We start from the raw sequence: 18349 nt of genomic DNA, 5'->3' as shown, positions 1-18349 counted from the left end.
GTCCATTCAGTTCTTTTCCTTTTTTTCACCCAACAAGGCTCCTTATACACCCTGGAACCCTGAGCATCAGAAGAGCAGTTTGAAAATCAATACCTTATTATAAAGTAATTCTATATTATTATATAAATGGCAATGCTAACTTTTTACAGCATGACCAATTTTAACATAGATAACATTATAATTGTATAATAGATTAGATAACAGATTTGATAGCATTCTAATATAATACATATATGCCAAATTGTTATTTCCTAACTAATAGATATTACATTCTATGTCTGGAGGAAAGTAGCATATGAAAGAAAGGTAGTTTAATTTAAAATGTTTTTACAGATTGCCTACAATTAGTTAAATGAAGTAGGGAGCTTATATATGAGAAATCAATGGTTATCTTCAAACAAATGAAATAATGTGTTGCTCCCACTTGTCCAAATTGGTTTATTAAAATTCTGGCTAGAATCATGTTTGAGAAAAATACAGCATTACTGATTTATCAAAATAGTAAGAAACATACTTTATTTTGGGTTACTTCTATTGCATTTTCTCACTTTTGAAATATTTAAAATGATTGGAGTGTCAGATCTGAATGTTTCTCTGGATGTTAATGAACTGTTCATATTTACTCAGTTGAGGTTAGCAGTGGCTAGAAATTTCTCCAACACATTTTATGGCATTTACGTAATGTGTTTGTCTTTGTAGAATGTTTGCCACTGAGCATCTTCCTGAGAAGCAGTCAGTAAATTCTTGACTGACAGGAGACAGAACTACTAGGCTAACAGATGTCTTTGTTGGCAGTCTCAGTATAGCAAAAGCACATGGACTTGTTATTGTTTACATGCTTTCCTATCTTCCTCAGTTTTCTGTCACCCTTAGCCATAAACACGGTAGCATCTCCTTGGAGCATGTAATCTTAGATTCATCTTACCTTTTTCTCATCTCATATTCCAGTCAGCAAATCAAGAAGAGTTATCATGTCCCTAAGCCCATGGAACCATAACCATATTTTTCAAACCAAATTTCCATGCCCTTGAATCGGAACTGGATTATCCTGGTGGAGAGCTGGGAAAAGACCTGTTGGTTCTCAGATTAGCTTGTGCTTTTCTGGAAAGGGAGAAGCAGCACCACCAACTAACTAACAATAATCTTGTCCTTGGTAATGATACCACACTCGACATCCCTAATCCCTGAAAATTTGCAAGGTGGTTTGGTGTTATAGAAATTATCCAAACCCCTGGGAAGTTCTCATTTAGACACTTCTATTTGTAAAACAGTGGTGTAATCACAATGTGCTAGGAAATGCTAGAGAGGAACCAAGCATGGTCTTTCACTTTAATGACTTTATAAATAACTTGAGAGGCAGTATTATAGTGTGGTGAAGAACAGACTCTACAGTCAGACTCCCTGAGTTCACATCCCTCTTCTGTCATTTACAAAAATGTGCTGCCTTGGGCAAGTCACTTTACTATTCTATCCTTCAATTTCTGTATGTCTTAAGTAAGGATTATGAAAACCACTACCTCATGTAGTTGTGAGAATTAAATGGGTTCATATGGATAAAATACTTTATGCGAAGCACAAAGTAAACACTTGTAGTGTTTACTATTATTAACTAGTTGGGAGGGAACTTCTTTGTCTCTTCTTGTGTCATTTTTCCATGCTGCATATCTTTTGGGCTCATTGAGCTGAAATCCAAAAATAATGCAAAAAATGCCTCCCAGTATTTATTTGCACTGACTGATAGGGTCTTGTGTGTGTGTATTCGTGTGTTGCATTTGAAAGAGAAGGAGCTGAGAATGAAACCAATGGTATCGGTTTTCACTCAGGCCCACAGACTGGGTTTGAATGACCGTGTTTAAAGATGGACAGAACTAGTGCTCTGAAAGAGATCTGGGAGATGCAGCCAAGAGGTGATGGTCAGAAGCTGAGATAACTCTCAAGTGAGACTTTGTGAAGAGCAAACAGTTACTTTGAAGTGTTGCAAAATAGCTTCTGAAGGCTGACTTTATTGATTTACCATCACTTACTCCACTTCACTCTAGACTAGTTGCCTAGTTCAAGTAAATCAATACCCTTTTAACACTGGACACTTAAACAAACAAAAGAAACCTATTTAGTAGGTGCATGCCCCAAATAGGAAAATCTAAGATTGAGTATATTTCTAGGACCTGCTGCTGGCTCCAGAGCTGATCCCCAGTAACAGGCTATTTTATCCTTGGGTATCGATTAGTTAGGGTAGCTCCAGTGTGGATGGCTTCCCCTGGATTTCTGTCTTCCCAGGCCTGGGAGAGTTGGAGAAGGGTGCATTCTGATGGATGGATAATACCAACCACAGCAACTGAGTTTGTTAGTGGAACTCAGACCTTTCGAGCTTCTTATTTCCTCCTACTTATTCCCAAGAACTTCTCTCAGGGCAGAATCAGATCTCACTGGTTCTTGCCTCCTAAGCCTGTCACAATAAGCCTCATTGGCTTATTTCTTTCTAGTACCCAGAGAGAGAAGAGGGGCCTCACCTATTTTAACAAATCAGAATACAGTAGATGCTCATTATTCATAGTAGTTAGGTAGGTATTCTTGGGAACATTGAATTACTGAATACTGAATCATTGCCCCACATTAGGTGCCTGTGAGCCTCCAGTCACAATATTTTCATCAACCAGTCAGTATATAACCTTGTTTTATTTGTGTTTGTTTTTTAAAACTCTTATTTAATATATATTGTTGATTCATTAACTTTGAATTAACACCCAACAGCACTAAAACTCTTGCCAGAAGGAAGCTTATCCTTCCTATTTTCTTCATAAGACATTGCATAGCCTTCTTGTTCTCAGAAACACTAGACAACAATACTTCAGCTCTAGGCTTGGAGCATTTTCAACATTCAGATTACCACTAAAAAAGCACGGAAATGTGGAGAAGGGCACTAAATGTACTGAGAAGGACTCCTGTTTATACTATGAGAAATAAAATAAGAAGGCAGAGTGTTGTCTTGTTTGAGTGCAGCTGGGAATGTACATGGGTGATAAATTTTTCACAACTTTTTGCATGTCCGTGTTTGTGAGTTTCCATGAAAGCACCATGGGTATTGATTTTGGGGTTATAACTAAGTTTTAGTGAGTAGGCAAATTCACAAATATGGAAGTCACAAACACTAAGGATCAACTGTATCCTCCAGGCTGGGTCATATTGACTGATACCAAGGTATTTTTGATTCACAAAATTTTTTATTCAAAACATGCTTCCCACCTGAATCTTGAGCATTAGGATGACTTTTTTTCCTCTTTTTACCAAGGACAGAAAAAATATCTGCAGTAATTTCAATACACAGAACAAAACCTGCCTCATTTGGAAAAAAAAAATTAAATCCCAATTCCTAAACTTAAATTGTCTCCTCAAAAACTTAACAAATCTTATCATGTAGTATAACATAACTTTAGGAAAGAGGCTTTTCCCTTTTATCCGGCAGTGCCCTGGCCTAGTTGCCTCTTCAGGCAGTAGCCTTCGCTCCCATCTCAGTCGTCATGCGAGGTGGTAGTAGAGTTGGTCTGGGAGATTCCTCAAGGTGGTTCACAGGCAGGAACCATGGAGACATAAGGAAATTGAGTGGATGTGTGGGATGACTTGTTTCTGGGCAATTGTGAGGACTCCTTGGGATGTCCCAAAATAACTGGGGACATTCTGGGGGTAACAGTTTTTGGTAATTAGGCTTGCGGAGAGTAATGCCATGATAATTTAAACTTTAAAAGGAAATGTTACCTTGCTTGGTATGCTTGTGAATTTATAATCGCTTGGAGGGGTTCGTGGGTGGCTCGGTTGGTCAAGTGATCCTTGATCTCATCTCAGGTGTTGATCTCAGGGTTGTGAGTTTAAGCCTCACATTGGGCTCCATGCTGGATGTGGAGCCTACTTAAAAAAAAAATACCATGGAAATCCATGTAATAGAACACTGATCATTTATTGAATACCTATTGTATGCCAAACACACTTAAAGATATTTTACATGTTTCTTTTATGTAAAAATGGAATTACTACTTCCATTTTATCAATGAGAAACCATAGGTTAGATAAATTAATAAATAGCTTAAGCTGGAAAGTTGGAAATTTAAAGTTAGATCTGGCTTCAAATTCCATACTCTTTCCAGTTTATTACATTTCCTCAATATTCACATCAAAGGGTGACCAAGCAGAGATTTTATTTTATTTTATTTTTTAAATTTTTATTTATTTATGATAGAGAGAGAGAGAGAGAGAGAGAGAGAGAGGCAGAGACACAGGCAGAGGGAGAAGCAGGCTCCGTGCACCGGGAGCCCGACGTGGGATTCGATCCCGGGTCTCCAGGATCGCGCCCTGGGCCAAAGGCAGGCGCCAAACCGCTGCGCCACCCAGGGATCCCAAGCAGAGGTTTTAGAGTGCAAAGGATTTTTAGAAATTTGGTAAGACATGGAAGAAAAGATAAATGTACAATGATAATCATCTGCAATTCTCTCTATCCCAAGGAAAATATTCTTTCTAGACTGCCACATGACAGTCATTAATATACATCAACCTTTAACAATAGTACACATAGGAGACTGATGTCACAAAAATGATAATATTGATCTTTTGAGAAAACTGGAGCACCTTTTTAATAAAGACTGACATTTAAAGAAAGAGATCTATCTTATAAATTTACTGAATTTATTTTGTGCCTCATTGAGCTTTAGAAAAATAATTCAAATTTTAATTAATCCAATATATGTATAAGGCTTAAAAATCAAGCAATTTAAAAGGTTATGACAAAATATACCACTCTTCTACCCCACTTCTCTCTGCCCTAGATTCGGTCCCTTAGAGGGAAACTGTATGTCCTTCTTTATATCAATCTTCTTTAGCTACTTCTGCTAGTTTTTAATTTACTGATTTTAGATACATACTGGCTTTTGTCACTGTAGTTATGAATTTACTTTACTTACATGAATCTTCCTATTCCTCCTGCCTCTCAATGTAGTTTTATCACTCTTTGGTTTTCACAATCAATATTTATAGTATTTTGATGCTGAGCTACATATGCCTTATACCATGATTATGTTTCATGTCCTTTACAACGATTTGTTGACATCTTTATTTGCTGTCTCTATTCTTATGTCTCTTGGTTCCCCTGGAATTGTATCTTTTCATTCATTACTGTGAAATGCCCATGTTATTACCCTTTATATCAACTCTTGGATTGGAAGTGTGACTTACAGACCTTTACTGGAAGCTGTGAGTAAAAATTGGAGCTTTTCTCTGTCCTTAAGAAATGATTGACAGGACATGTTGCTTCTCTCTTTGCAGCAGTCCATTAGGCACCAGTGTACTTTTCTAGACTCTGGAATTTGGCATTCCTGTGGTATCTCATGGCCCATTTAAAAATTGAAAACATTTTTCCTAATCACTTTGAGTTAATTTGTTTCTTATAAAAAACCCAACACATTGCTAACCATGCTGTTTACAATAGGAGAATCCAGCCCATTTCTGTTTAGTGTAAAATCTGTTGTCCTCCTTTTTTTTCCATCTTATTTAAGATGACTGTTTCTTTAATTATACTGTTTCCTTTTTCTGTTTATTTTTGCAGACTTGTTGAAGTTACATTTAATTACCTCCTTTCTTCTTGTTCATTTAGGAATTCTGCGTGTTTTTATACCATAATTTTCATTTTATGTTTCTAATATGTATGTCTTTATTATTATATGAAAGCAGGATACTAATGATCATCTCCTCCATGCTTTATTTTATCACTGCTTTCTCTCCAATACAACGATATATCTAACGTGATTTTACTTTTTCTCTCCCTACAATATCTCTGTTGTGCTGAAAAAGTTTATGACTTTTAAGGCAGCTATTAAGTTTTCTTTTCAAAATATCTTTTAATTATATTACACATTCTCTTTATCCATTTAGATTTAATAATAATGTATTGAAAAGCTCGTGTCTTCCACCCTTTCCCTCCTTTTCGTCTTTCTCTGTTTTAACCCATTTGCCTAGTTTCTTCAAATATTTTCTTCAGATGTGGCATGTTGGTTATATATTGTCTGAATCCTCGTATATCTTTCACCCTGACAGGTAATTGATATACTAACTTTAGGATTCTCGCTGTTCTAATTTATCAATTGTTTGTAGATAATCTATTGTTTCCTAGCTTCCAGAGTTGTAGAGGAGGCGTCTGGTATTTGTCTGGTTCTTTTGCCTTCTGAAGTAACTTGTTCTTACCATGTGGCAACTTATAAAATTTTCTCTTTAGCCTTGTTTATTAGTTTCCTGTGGTTGCTGTAACAAATTATCCCAAACTATGTGGCTTAAACAACAGAAATTTATTCTGGACAGTTCTGGAGGCCAGAAGCCTGAGATATGTATCACTGGGCTGAAATCAAGGTGTCAGCAGTCCCACAGTCCTTCTGGAGGCTCTAGAAGAGGCTTTCATTCCTTGCCTCTTTCAGATTCTAAATATGCTACAAAAATTTGCTCTAAATGTTTAGAGGATCTTCAGAATAGATGAGCAATAGAAAGCATTCAGAATGCATCTTGTTTTCCAGCTTCTGGTGACTGTTAGAATTTCTTGTCTGTGTCTATATCACTCTAATCTCAGTCCCTGTTCACTTCTGTACATAGTATATTATCTGTTTCTCTCTTATAAGGACCCTTACATTGACATTTAGGGACTACCCAAGTAATCCAGGATGATCTCACCATGTCAAGATCCTTAATCACATCTGTAGGAGTCCCCGATGTGGGACTCATTCCTGGGACTCTGGGATCATGCCCCAAGCCAAGGCAGTTGCTCAACCACTGAACCACCCAGGCATCCCATATTTATTTTATTTTAAAGAGAGAGAGAGAGATGGAGAAGGAGAGAGTAAGCTGGGGGGGTGGGGGTGGGTAGTAGGCAGTGGCATAGAGGGAGAGGGAGAGAATTCCAAGCAGACTCTGTGCTGCGTGTGGAACCTGGTGGTTTGATCCCATGACCCTGAGATCATGATTAAGCCAAAACCAAGAGTTGGATGTTAAAACCAACTGAGCAACCCAGGTGCCTCTCAAATCTTTCTTTAAATGAGGTGAATTTCCCTTTGTAATTTATATAATTTTTCCTTTGTTACTTTTTTCATCTGAAGTATCATGATTATTAGATATCCTAAATCATCATTCATTTTTCTTTTCCCTCATGATTGTACTGTCTTCATATTTTTTTCTCTCTTTTTTAGATATGTCATCCTCTGGATCTTCAAAGACACTAATTTGGTTTTCCTTCAATTAAATTATTTAATTTCTATTTAAAATATTTTCCAGAAATATTTTTCTTAATATAGTGAAACCACAGATGATATAATTATTGAGTTGCGCTTGTCTGATCTAGTAGTTTTAATTTTCTACTTATTTTCTCTTTCCCCCTTTATGTATTGCCATTTATATGATTATATATGTATGTTTGTATTTGTTTTTGCTTTGCTTTAATTGTATTGTTGTTTTGTTATTTTTTATTTCATTGGCGCTTAGGTTAAGCTGCTGGGGTATCTTAGAGATGCCAGACTCTATCATGAGAATTGGGAAGTACACTCTGCTGTCCTGGGCTTGTTAATTCACTTTACTTTTTTTTTTTTTTTTTTTTTTTTAGAGATAGAATTAGAGGGGCAGAGGGAGAGGAGAGCAAATTTTAAGCCGGCTTCATGCTTGGTGTAGAGCCGACTTGGAGCTCACTCTCATGACCCTGAGATCATGACCTGAGCTTAAATTAAGAGTCAGACACCCACCCGACTGAGCCACTCAAGCGCCCTCACATTTATTAATTTTTTATTTTGTACTAAACATTCTTTTTTTTTAAAGATTTTATTTATTTATTCATGAGACACACAGAGAGAGAGAGAGAGAGAGAGAGAGAGGCAGAGACACAGGTAGAGGGAGAAGCAGGCTCCATGCAGGGAGCCCGATGTGGTACTTGATTCCGGGTCTCCAGGATCATGCCCTGGGCTGAAGGTGGTGGTAAACCACTGAGCCACCCAGGCTGCCCTGTAATAAACACTCTAAGATGTTTTTGAAAGTATGAATTTTAAAATTTTTCCTTTAAGAAATATTGGGTTTTTAGCTGGCAGACAGATAATTTGCTAGTGGATCATCTATTTTTCAGAGCCTATTTTTATAGTTTTATCAACTATTTTAAAGTCTAGAGTACACCTTAGCTTGAGTGCCTACTCCAATGATATCACCTTTCTGTGAAGTGTCAGCAGAGTGTCTGAGTTCAGTAAGGTTTCTCCACTTTGGCTGGTCAGAATTTCTATTTTCGTTTTTTTTTTTTTTAATTTTTATTTATTTATGATAGGCACACAGTGAGAGAGAGAGAGGCAGAGACACAGAGGGAGAAGCAGGCTCCATGCACCGGGAGCCTGACGTGGGATTTGATCCCAGATCTCCAGGATCGCGCCCTGGGCCAAAGGCAGGCGATAAACCGCTGCACCACCCAGGGATCCCAGAATTTCTGTTTTCTAAGCAGTTTGCAACCACCAGAATATCCATTTTATTTTACAAATTCCTAGACGTGGGACACCTGGGTGGCTTAGTGGTTGGGTGCCTGCCTTTAGCCTAAGGCATGATCCTGGAGTCCCTGAGTCCTGGGATCGAGTCCCACGTTGGGCTCCCTGCATGGAGCCTGCTTTTCTCTCTGCCTATGTCTCTCTCTCTCTCTCTCTCGTGCCTCTCATGAATAAATAAATAAAATCTTAAAAAAAAAATTCTTAGACGTAGTTCTCTACTGGACTTTTTTGAGTCTTCCTGTATGCATGAACAGTTTAAAAATTTAGCAAAAGTGTTTAGATGCTTCCTATGTAAATTTGTGAGATCTTTTTCAGTGTAGCTTCCTTGTCTACAATATCCAGTCCCATAAACTTCAGCCACTTCAGCATTTCCAAATTTTGATATCTATCTCCTCAGCTCAGTGATATTGCTGTGCTCTGCTTAACTTTATCCCCTATGTTATAGTCTAAAAATTTTCCTGGGCAGAAATTTATGGATATTATGGGGCTTAGCATATGTGTTTCCTCTTTCTCAGGGATCAGTTAAATGCTGCCTTTTTACTAAGGTTCAAAAACATTGTTTCATATATTTTGTCCAGTTTTACAGTCATTTACTACTGTAAGAAGAGTAGTGTGGGGGATCCCTGGGTGGCTCAGTGGTTTAGTGCCTGCCTTTGGCCCAGGGTGGGATCCTGGAGTCCTGGGATCGAGTCCCGCGTCGGGCTCCCCACATGGAGCCTGCTTCTCCCTCCTCCTGTGTCTCTGCCTCTCTCTCTCTGTCTGTCATAAATAAATAAATAAATAAATCTTAAAAAAAAGGAAGAGTAGTGTGGTACCAGCTACTTTATTTTATTTGAAATAAGGAATTCCCCCACTGTGAACCTGATATCCTCACTTGAAAATTTCAAAGACATTTTAAATGCAACATGTCCAAAAAATTCTGTTTTTCCCTCCCTAAATCTCATCCAGTTATACAACTAGAAATGCAGAAGGTATCTTTTATACCTCCTTTCTCAACTCCCACATCCAGTGAATCATCAGGAACCCTAATTATCTCTTGAGTTTATGCTTCCTTCCATCTCTGCTGCTTACCTGGTAGACTAAGATACCATACTGAAATAGCCTCTCAACTAATCTATTTAACTCTTGCCTCCCTCTTCCCCAATCTGTCTTCTCATTGTAGATTTATCGATCTTGGGTAAAAGCAAGTCCGATTATGTTTGTTTCCTCCCCCTTCCTGGTTAGGAATCCTTCGGTGGATTCTGTAGGATGTGAGTAAAACTCCTTAACGTGGCTTTATAGTCTCTGTATGATCTTTTCCTTACCTACCATTCCAGCTTTGTTGAGGATCTCATTTACCTTATTTTCTTCACTTTATTCTGTGAGGTTTTTTTTCATGCTGTTTTCTTTCTAGGAATGATCTTCCTTTCTGCATTTAACCTTTTTTCACCCTTTAGACGTGAGTCCAATTCCTTCTTTTTTAGGGACAACTCCTTGATTTCATTGACTATGTCCAATTCTTCAATTAGTATGCTCAAGTAAATTCTTGTACACCAGCTGAATTTTCACATGTGTATGATTTCTTTGCATTTAATGTCTTTATCTTTTACTAGAATAAATGCCATGAAAACTTTTGTTGATAATTTTATTGCCCATACTTAGAAATAGAGGTGAATTAAAAGAGCAAAAAGAGATGAAATAAAGGTGATTAATACTGGTTGCTCGAATAAGCAAATCTGCTAAGAATGAATTATATAAATATATATAATATATATATTGGATATCTAATATATATCCATAGATACAGCAATGCCCATAACTGTTATCATTATGAGAATTGTAAGCATAATTTCCATTAGGAATATAAGATTCGTATCTCTATCACTGACACATCTATCACAATACCAATTTCCAAATTGAATGAAAAACTCCTTTTCTGTGAATTCTGCTTGTATCAAGTTGTAAATGAATGCTTAACATTTTATTGCTGTTTCTAAAATCTAAATACGAAAGTCCCAGAGGTATGTGTAAAAAGTGCTTCTAAAATCATGCAAATGTTAAATATACACATAAAATGAATAACCACCAAAATTCTATTCAACATTCTTATGTTGTAATTCTAATGATACTTATTTTAACTTATGCTAGTGTACCAGGTACTGTTCTTACTGTTTTAGTATTGACTTATTTAATTTTCAGAACATTATGAGATATTATCATCTGCATGTTATAGATGAAGAAACAGAGGTGTATATATAATATATAATAGTTGTCTAATATTCGATAATGGAATCAGAATTCAACTCAGGCTCTTTGGCTTTGGAGAGTTTAGTATTTGCTCAGATTCTCTTTATGTCGCTTCCAAAGTCTAGCTAGTTACTTGAAGGCCATAATACCTTGAGGGTAAAGGTTTGACCCCTTTATATGCCAGAAATTTTTATGCCTAGTCCACACTAGGGATTAAAAATCTGCATCTTCTTTTTCTTTTTCATTTCAGCAAAGAAGCAGGCGAGAAAAGTGAGTATTTATGTGAAATTAGGGATAGGTACCTTGTGAATACTCTCTATGAGGTATTTCTTTCACCTCATACTTCCTCCAAAGAAAAATAGTGTTAATTCTGAAATAGTTGTGGGAAGTTGTGAAATGGCCAGAATTTAAGGATTTCAATGTGACTTATTAGACTGAATGAGAGAAGCCAGAAAATTAGTTATATATACTCAATTTGGTAAATGATCTGTCATAGAATTCGATATAACAAATCCTTTTAAGAAGAGTGTAGATTTTTATAGATTTGGCATGGCATCAGAACTTATGAAATATTTGGAGGTCTCAATTCATCAGTGGCCTCAAAATAGATTCTCTTTGATGAAAGTTAAAAGTTAAAAGGCAAAATTGAAATACAGCTTGCCTTAATGTTTCACAAAATTGCCAGATTGCCAGATGATACTTAATTGGAAGCTCAGAAAATAATGATGAGCAACCTAATCAGGAAAAATCTATTTGGTCTAAATCTCTAGAGGAGGAGGTTGCACAGATAGTAAACAATAAACTGGAGACATTTAAAAATGAGGCTGATAATGAAAACCAAAACCAAACCAGCTCCTCCTCACAAAACAGGCAGAAAAACAACAGCAGCAACAACAAAAAACCCAGCTGTTTTAGTTAATATATCAGTACATTATTTTTGAGAAAGTTAGAATTCTTCCAGCTGAGAAGTTGTGAAAAATGAAAAGCAGTTCTGGGTGCTTCCATATTATAGGGCCTGTCTGGATTTTGCAGTAGCTGCTAAAAGTTTTTCGTCAATGTCTGTGGCACATTTGCTGTATTTAAGAATTAGAGTTTGGTATGATTCGGTAATTGCACTAGTGGGTACTTACCCCTAAAATACAAAAACACTAATTTGAAGGGATATGTGCACTCCTGTGTTATAGCAGCATTATGTACAGTAGCCAAATTATAGAAACAGCCCAAGTGTCCATTGGTAGATGAATGGATAAAGAAGAAGTGGTATGTATTTATACAATGGGATATTATCCCTCCATAAAAAATGAAATCTTGCCATTTACAATGACATGGATGGAGCTAGAGAGTATAATGCTAAGTAAAATAGGTCAGTCAGAGAAAGGCAGATACTAAATGATTTCACTCATATGTGGAATTTAAGAAACAAAACGAATGAGCAAAGGGAAAAAAGAGGGAGAGAAATCAAGAAACACTCTTAACTATAGAGAACAAACTGATGGTTACCAGAGGGGAGGTCAGTGGGGAAAATGGGTAAAGTAGGTTATGATGATTAGATGATTAGGGAGTACACTTATGATGAGCCCTGGGTGATGTGTGGAATTGTTGAATCACTGTACTACTGTACACCTGAAACTAATATTACACTCTATGTTAATTAACTGGAATTAAAAAAAAAAAGAATTAGAGCTTGACATACAATGGGTCCATTTTTTTAAAAGATTTTAAAATTTATTTGAGAGAAAGAATCTGAAGCAAATTTTGCCCTAAGCACAGAGATTGAACATGAAGGGTTCAATCCTATGACTGTGAGATCATGACCTGAGCCAAAACCAAGAGTCTGATGCTCAACTGACTGAGCCACCAGGTGCTCCAGGTCCAGTTTTGTCAGAACTTGAGGGAGAAGAAGTATGTGGCCAGGGAACTAGAAGTCTTATTCTGGTAATTCAAAATTGCAGTGCTTTTCTTGTATTAGCCATCTTAACCCCTGGGCACTTTTATTAGAAATGCAGGAGAAAGTCCAGCGATCCTTTAGAGCTGTACTGTCCAATAGTAGTGGCTATTTAAATTCAAATTTATTTATTTATTTTAAAGATTTTATTTATCTATTCATGAGAGACACACAGAGAGAGAGGCAGAGACATAGGCAGAGGGAGAAGGAGGCTCCTTGCAGGAGCCCCATGTGGGACTTGATCACAAGACCCCAGGATCATGCTGTGAGCCAAAGGCAAACTCTCAACCACTGAGCCACCCAGACATCCCTAAATTCAAATTTAATTAAAATCAGACATTTAATTCCTCAGTTGCATGAACCACATTTTAATTGCTCAGTAGCATAGGTGGCTAGTGGCTACTGTGTTGGAAAGGACAGACATAGATATTGAACATTTCCATCATTTCAGAAAGTTATACTGTGGAGCAGTGCTTTTGAGTATTACATTTGACCCCTTCCCTTTAGTACTGTTGTTGATCTCCATGGTGCTATTCAATGTGTCTGAAGTCCATAAATTCTATTAGTTTTCTATGTGGACATGTTGTGGTAGAAATAACTTTCACTATTCACTTCTTAAGACTGGATTTCCTAGTCTGTAGAGAGCAAGACTTAATTTACAGGGTTTTTTTTGTGAGAATTAATGTAAAATCATATGAGAAAACCTTCTGACACATGGATTTTTCAATAAACACTAATTTGCATTCTCTATAATGTCATAATTGTTTTCCATGACAATAGATCATAATCCTCAGAAAATTAGGAGAGGATTATACGAAAAAAGTATATACACTCTAAACTTAGAGAAAGCTTGTTCAGATCTCTATATTACTTTTCTCTTGTACTCTTTGTCTTTTAATTCATTTCTTGTCCTGCCATAGTACTTTTTAAGGAAGTGTACTCAAGTCCCTGGTCACTATGCCCTTCTCAGGCCCTGGCTTCTGTACTTGTCTATTTACATCAAAATTGGGCAAGGGAGTAACAAGCAATGTCTAAGTGACTTACCTGTGTGCCAAATATATTTTTCCCTGCCTCCATTATATAATAGTGGGTTTACCTCTTCCTAATGGTCAGGTTCCATTACCTCTGTCCAGCCTGGTGACTTCTCTTCTTGCCTGCTGATTCTTTGTCATATAAAACCCAAAGTGCCAGACTGACAATGACAGCTTAAAGTTCAATGACACTTTTGTTGTTTCCCCTAAGAGGAGTATTTTTTCTTTGGGTGTCAGGACTTCTCAACCCAAGGAGCCCCAAATTGTGAGGCAGGAATAAAAAATTACCCAGGGAAGACTGCCTCTTTCATCCCTAAGTTCTCAGATCTATGAATTTACCTCTTGGGAACACAGTGCCATTGTACTTACATAGATGTAGATGTGTGTGTATAGTATATGTACATGCATATTGCTTTCCAGAGAAGAGTGTTCCATTCTTGTAAGATATTGTCTCTGAGCTGGTGCCTTAGCTGTACCATCAGTAGACTTTTCTTTGCTGTATCAGGCTGGCAGGTTTTGAGTGGTGCAGTATGTGAGAAGACCACTGAATCCCAAGTTTATATGCTTATGGCTGTACCTTTGTTGTTCTGATGTGATTTTATGCGAGATTCATGCCAATGGATGCCGTATGTTTTAACCTTTTGGTATGGGCTCAATGGGAAGGAAATGGAAACCTTAAATATGCCTTAATTTATATGTCTATAGTATACAGGCCTTAGCAGACCAAAAAATACATTGCCCCTCCAGGGTAGAAGAGGTTACTTGATGCTAAGTATCTCGTTGTTTTCACTGAAATCCTCTTTCATCCTTAGATTTTAATTGCTATTTAATCACTCTTAGCTATGTATGATCTTTTTTCTTTTTTTTTTTAATTTTTAAAAAATTTTTTTATTTATTTATGATAGTCACACACACAGAGAGAGAGAGAGAGAGAGAGCGGCAGAGACATAGGCAGAGGGAGAGGGAGAAGCAGGCTCCATGCACGGGAGCCCGACGTGGGATTCGATCCTGGGTCTCCAGGATCACGCCCTGGGCCAAAGGCAGGCGCCAAACCGCTGCGCTACCCAGGGATCCCCTGTATGATCTTTTTTCAAAAGTGTCAGTTGTCTCCAGCCATAACCATCCAATTCTGTTCTCATTATAATTGTACTGTTTCTCTAATTCTCAAACTACTGAAGAATTCCGTATACTAGTAAATCCTTCCACTATAGGCCATCCCAGGTCATTATCAGTCAAAGTTTTAATATTTATACTGCTATATTGCTGGGAACTATTTGTATTCCATGTATTCATAGACATGTGTTCCTCATTGCCAGCCATCCAGTAGGTTATTGAATTCCAGAATTTACTATTTTAAGTGGGATTCCCTAGGAGGCCAGCTCTGAGATAGAGACTAGTGTGAAATAAGTTTTTTAGGGAGTCTTCTCAAATTAATACCTGTGGATAGGGTTGCCAAATTTAGAAAGTAAAAATATAGGAAGCCTAGTTAAATTTAAATTTCTGGTAAACAATGACTGATTCTTTATATAAAATTTACTATTTGGAACATAATTGTCTGAAATTTCAAATTTACCTGCGGGTCCTGTTTTTTATGTGAAAACCCTATCTTGGAGGAAATGAAGGATGTAGGAGTTTGAAATCCAGGGACAAGTTGGACTGTTTACTATTTGGTAAGCAACCAACGTCTCAGCTGACCCTGTAGGGAAGTGAAACTGGAATGGCTCTTCACCTTATCCCAAGGCTAGATTTCTGCACCCTGGCATTGACTAGTCATGGGGTACAGGCTGTGGTTGGAAAAGAATCATAACCTTGGGGAAGGCAGCCCTCTTCAGCTGAGATTAACTTGCTGAGAGGGCTGTCAGCCAGCAGCACTCCTAGCAGCCAGGGGAATACAGTTCTGAAGGGAGTACCTGGGGGATATATCAGAGCATCTATTTTAATCATCATCATTACAATCAGCATCCTCATTTTTATCTCCTTTCATATAACTGTGCTCTGAATGTTATGTGACAGCTCACACTGAGAATAAGGCTTTCAATGATAGTTCCCTAGTTAGGGTCTTTTCACTGCATAAGGCTCTGAATAGAGGCCCTTACTCTCAGTTTCTGACACCCTTGCTCTTTCTTCCTAAACTGTGGCAGTCCAATCTCAGATCAAGGTCCTGCCATTTCTCTGGAAACCAGGTAGAAACCCTTGGTCAGAACAAGCATTCTTTGTTGATTTGGTTGCTGATTCTATGTTCTTTCCTCCAATACCAGTGTTGGTCAAGACTCTTGGCCAATGCTAAATAATCCTTCTGTTTCCTTGACTTCTTGGCCTCTCTATCTGGGACCTTAATCCATTGTGTTTTTCCCTGTTTCCTGTATTTTTAAGATCTTCAGCTTTCAAGAACTCAAGTCTCATATACTAACAGTATATATATTGTCTTCACCTGTATCTTTCTTACCTTCAATTTAATCAACCCTCTTCTTTCATTCTTTATTTTTTTATAATAAAATTATTTTTTATTGGTGTTCAATTTGCCAACATACAGAATAACACCCAGTGCTCATCCCGACAAGTGCCCCCCTCAGTGCTTGTCAACCATTCACCCCCACCCCCGCCATCCTCCCCTTCCACCACCCCTAGTTCGTTTCCCAGAGTTAGGAGTCTTTATGTTCTGTCTCCCTTTCTGATATTTCCCACACATTTCTTCTCCCTTCCTTTCTATTCCCTTTCACTATTATTTATATTCCGCAAATGAATGAGAACATATAATGTTTGTCGTTCTCCTCTCCGATTGACTTACTTCACTCAGCATAATACCCTCCAGTTCCATCCATGTTGAAGCAAATGGTGGGTATTTGTCATTTCTAATGGCTGAGTAATATTCTATTGTATACATAAACCACAGCTTCTTTATCCATCCATTCATCTTTCGATGGACACTGAGGCTCTTTCCACAGTTTGGCTATTGTGGACATCGCTGCTAGAAACATCGGGGTGAAGGTGCGTTTCATTGCATCTGTATCTTTGGGGTAAATCCCCAGCAGTGCAATTGCTGGGTCGTAGGGCAGTTCTATTCTTAACTCTTTGAGGAACCTCCACACAGTTTTCCAGAGTGGCTGCACCAGTTCACATTCCCACCAACAGTGTAAGAGGGTTCCCTTTTCTCCACACCCTCTCCAAAATTTGTGGTTTCCTGCCTTGTTAATTTTCCCCATTCTCACTGGTGTGAGGTGGTATCTCATTGTGGTTTTGATTTGTATTTCCCTGATGGCAAGTGATGCATTTTCTCATGTGCATGTTGGCCATGTCTATGTCTTCCTCTGTGAGATTTCTCTTCATGTCTTTTGCCCATTTCATGATTGTTTGTTTCTTTGGTGTTGAGTTTAATAAGTTCTTTATAGATTTTGGAAACTAGCCCTTTATCTGATACGTCATTTGCAGATATCTTCTCCCATTCTGTAGGTTGTCTTTTAGTTTTGTTGACTATATCCTTTGCTGTGCAAAAGCTTCTTATCTTGATGAAGTCCCAATAGTTCACTTTTGCTTTTGTTTCTTTTGCCTTCGTGGATGTATCTTGCAAGAAGTTACTGTGGCCGAGTTCAAAAAGGGTGTTGCCTGTGTTCTCCTCTAGGATTTTGATGGAATCTTGTCTCACATTTAAATCTTTCATCCATTTGGAGTTTATCTTTGTGTATGGTGAAAGAGAGTGGTCTAGTTTCATTCCTCTGCATGTGGATGTCCAATTTTCCCAGCACCATTTATTGAAGAGACTGTCTTTCTTCCAGTGGATGGTCTTTTCTTCTTTATCGAATATTAGCTGACCATAAAGTTGAGGGTCGACTTCTGAATTCTCTATTCTGTTCCATTGATCTATATGTCTGTTTTTGTGCCAGTACCACACTGTCTTGATGACCACAGCTTTGTAGTACAACCTGAAACCTGGCATTGTGATGCCCCCAGCTATGGTTTTCTTTTTTTAAAATTCCCCTGGCTATTTGGGGTCTTTTCTGATTCCACACAAATCTTAAAATAATTTGTTCTAACTCTCTGAAGAAAGTCCATGGTATTTTGATAGGGATTGCATTAAACGTGTAAATTGCCCTGGGTAACATTGATATTTTCACAATATTAATTCTGCCAATCCCTGAGCATGGAATATTTTTCCATCTCTTTGTGTCTTCCTCAATTTCTTTCAGAAGTGTTCTATAGCTTTTAGGGTATAGATCCTTTACCTCTTTGGTTAGGTTTATTCCTAGGTATCTTATGCTTTTGGGTGCAATTGTAAATGGGATTGACTCCTTAATTTCTCTTTCTTCATCTCATTGTTAGTGTATAGAAATGCCACTGATTTCTGGGCATTGATTTTGTATCCTGCCACGCCACCAAATTGCTGTATGAGTTCTAGCAATCTTGGGGTGGAGGCTTTTGGGTTTTCTATGTAGAGTATCATGTCATCGGCAAAGAGGGAGAGTTTGACTTCTTTGCCAATTTGAATACCTTTAATGTCTTTTTGTTGTCTGATTGTTGAGGCTAGGACTTTCAGTGCTATGTTGAATAGCAGTGGTAAGAGTGGACATCCCTGTCTGGTTCCTGATCTTAGGGGAAAGGCTTCCAGTGCTTCC

General features: G+C 37.7%; 1 long non-coding RNA gene across 2 annotated transcripts in view; it reads left to right on the top strand.

The window, feature by feature from the left end:
• The window catches only part of LOC140595175 (uncharacterized), a 127474-nt gene that overhangs the window by 41563 nt on the left and 67562 nt on the right, over nucleotides 1–18349 (top strand). The gene's annotated exons all lie outside the window — the stretch shown is intronic.

Source organism: Vulpes vulpes, chromosome 13 (assembly GCF_048418805.1).
Source record: "Vulpes vulpes isolate BD-2025 chromosome 13, VulVul3, whole genome shotgun sequence".
Lineage (NCBI taxonomy): Eukaryota > Metazoa > Chordata > Mammalia > Carnivora > Canidae > Vulpes > Vulpes vulpes.
Note: the sequence above shows the minus strand (reverse complement) of the source record. Positions and strands in the feature narration are given on the sequence as shown.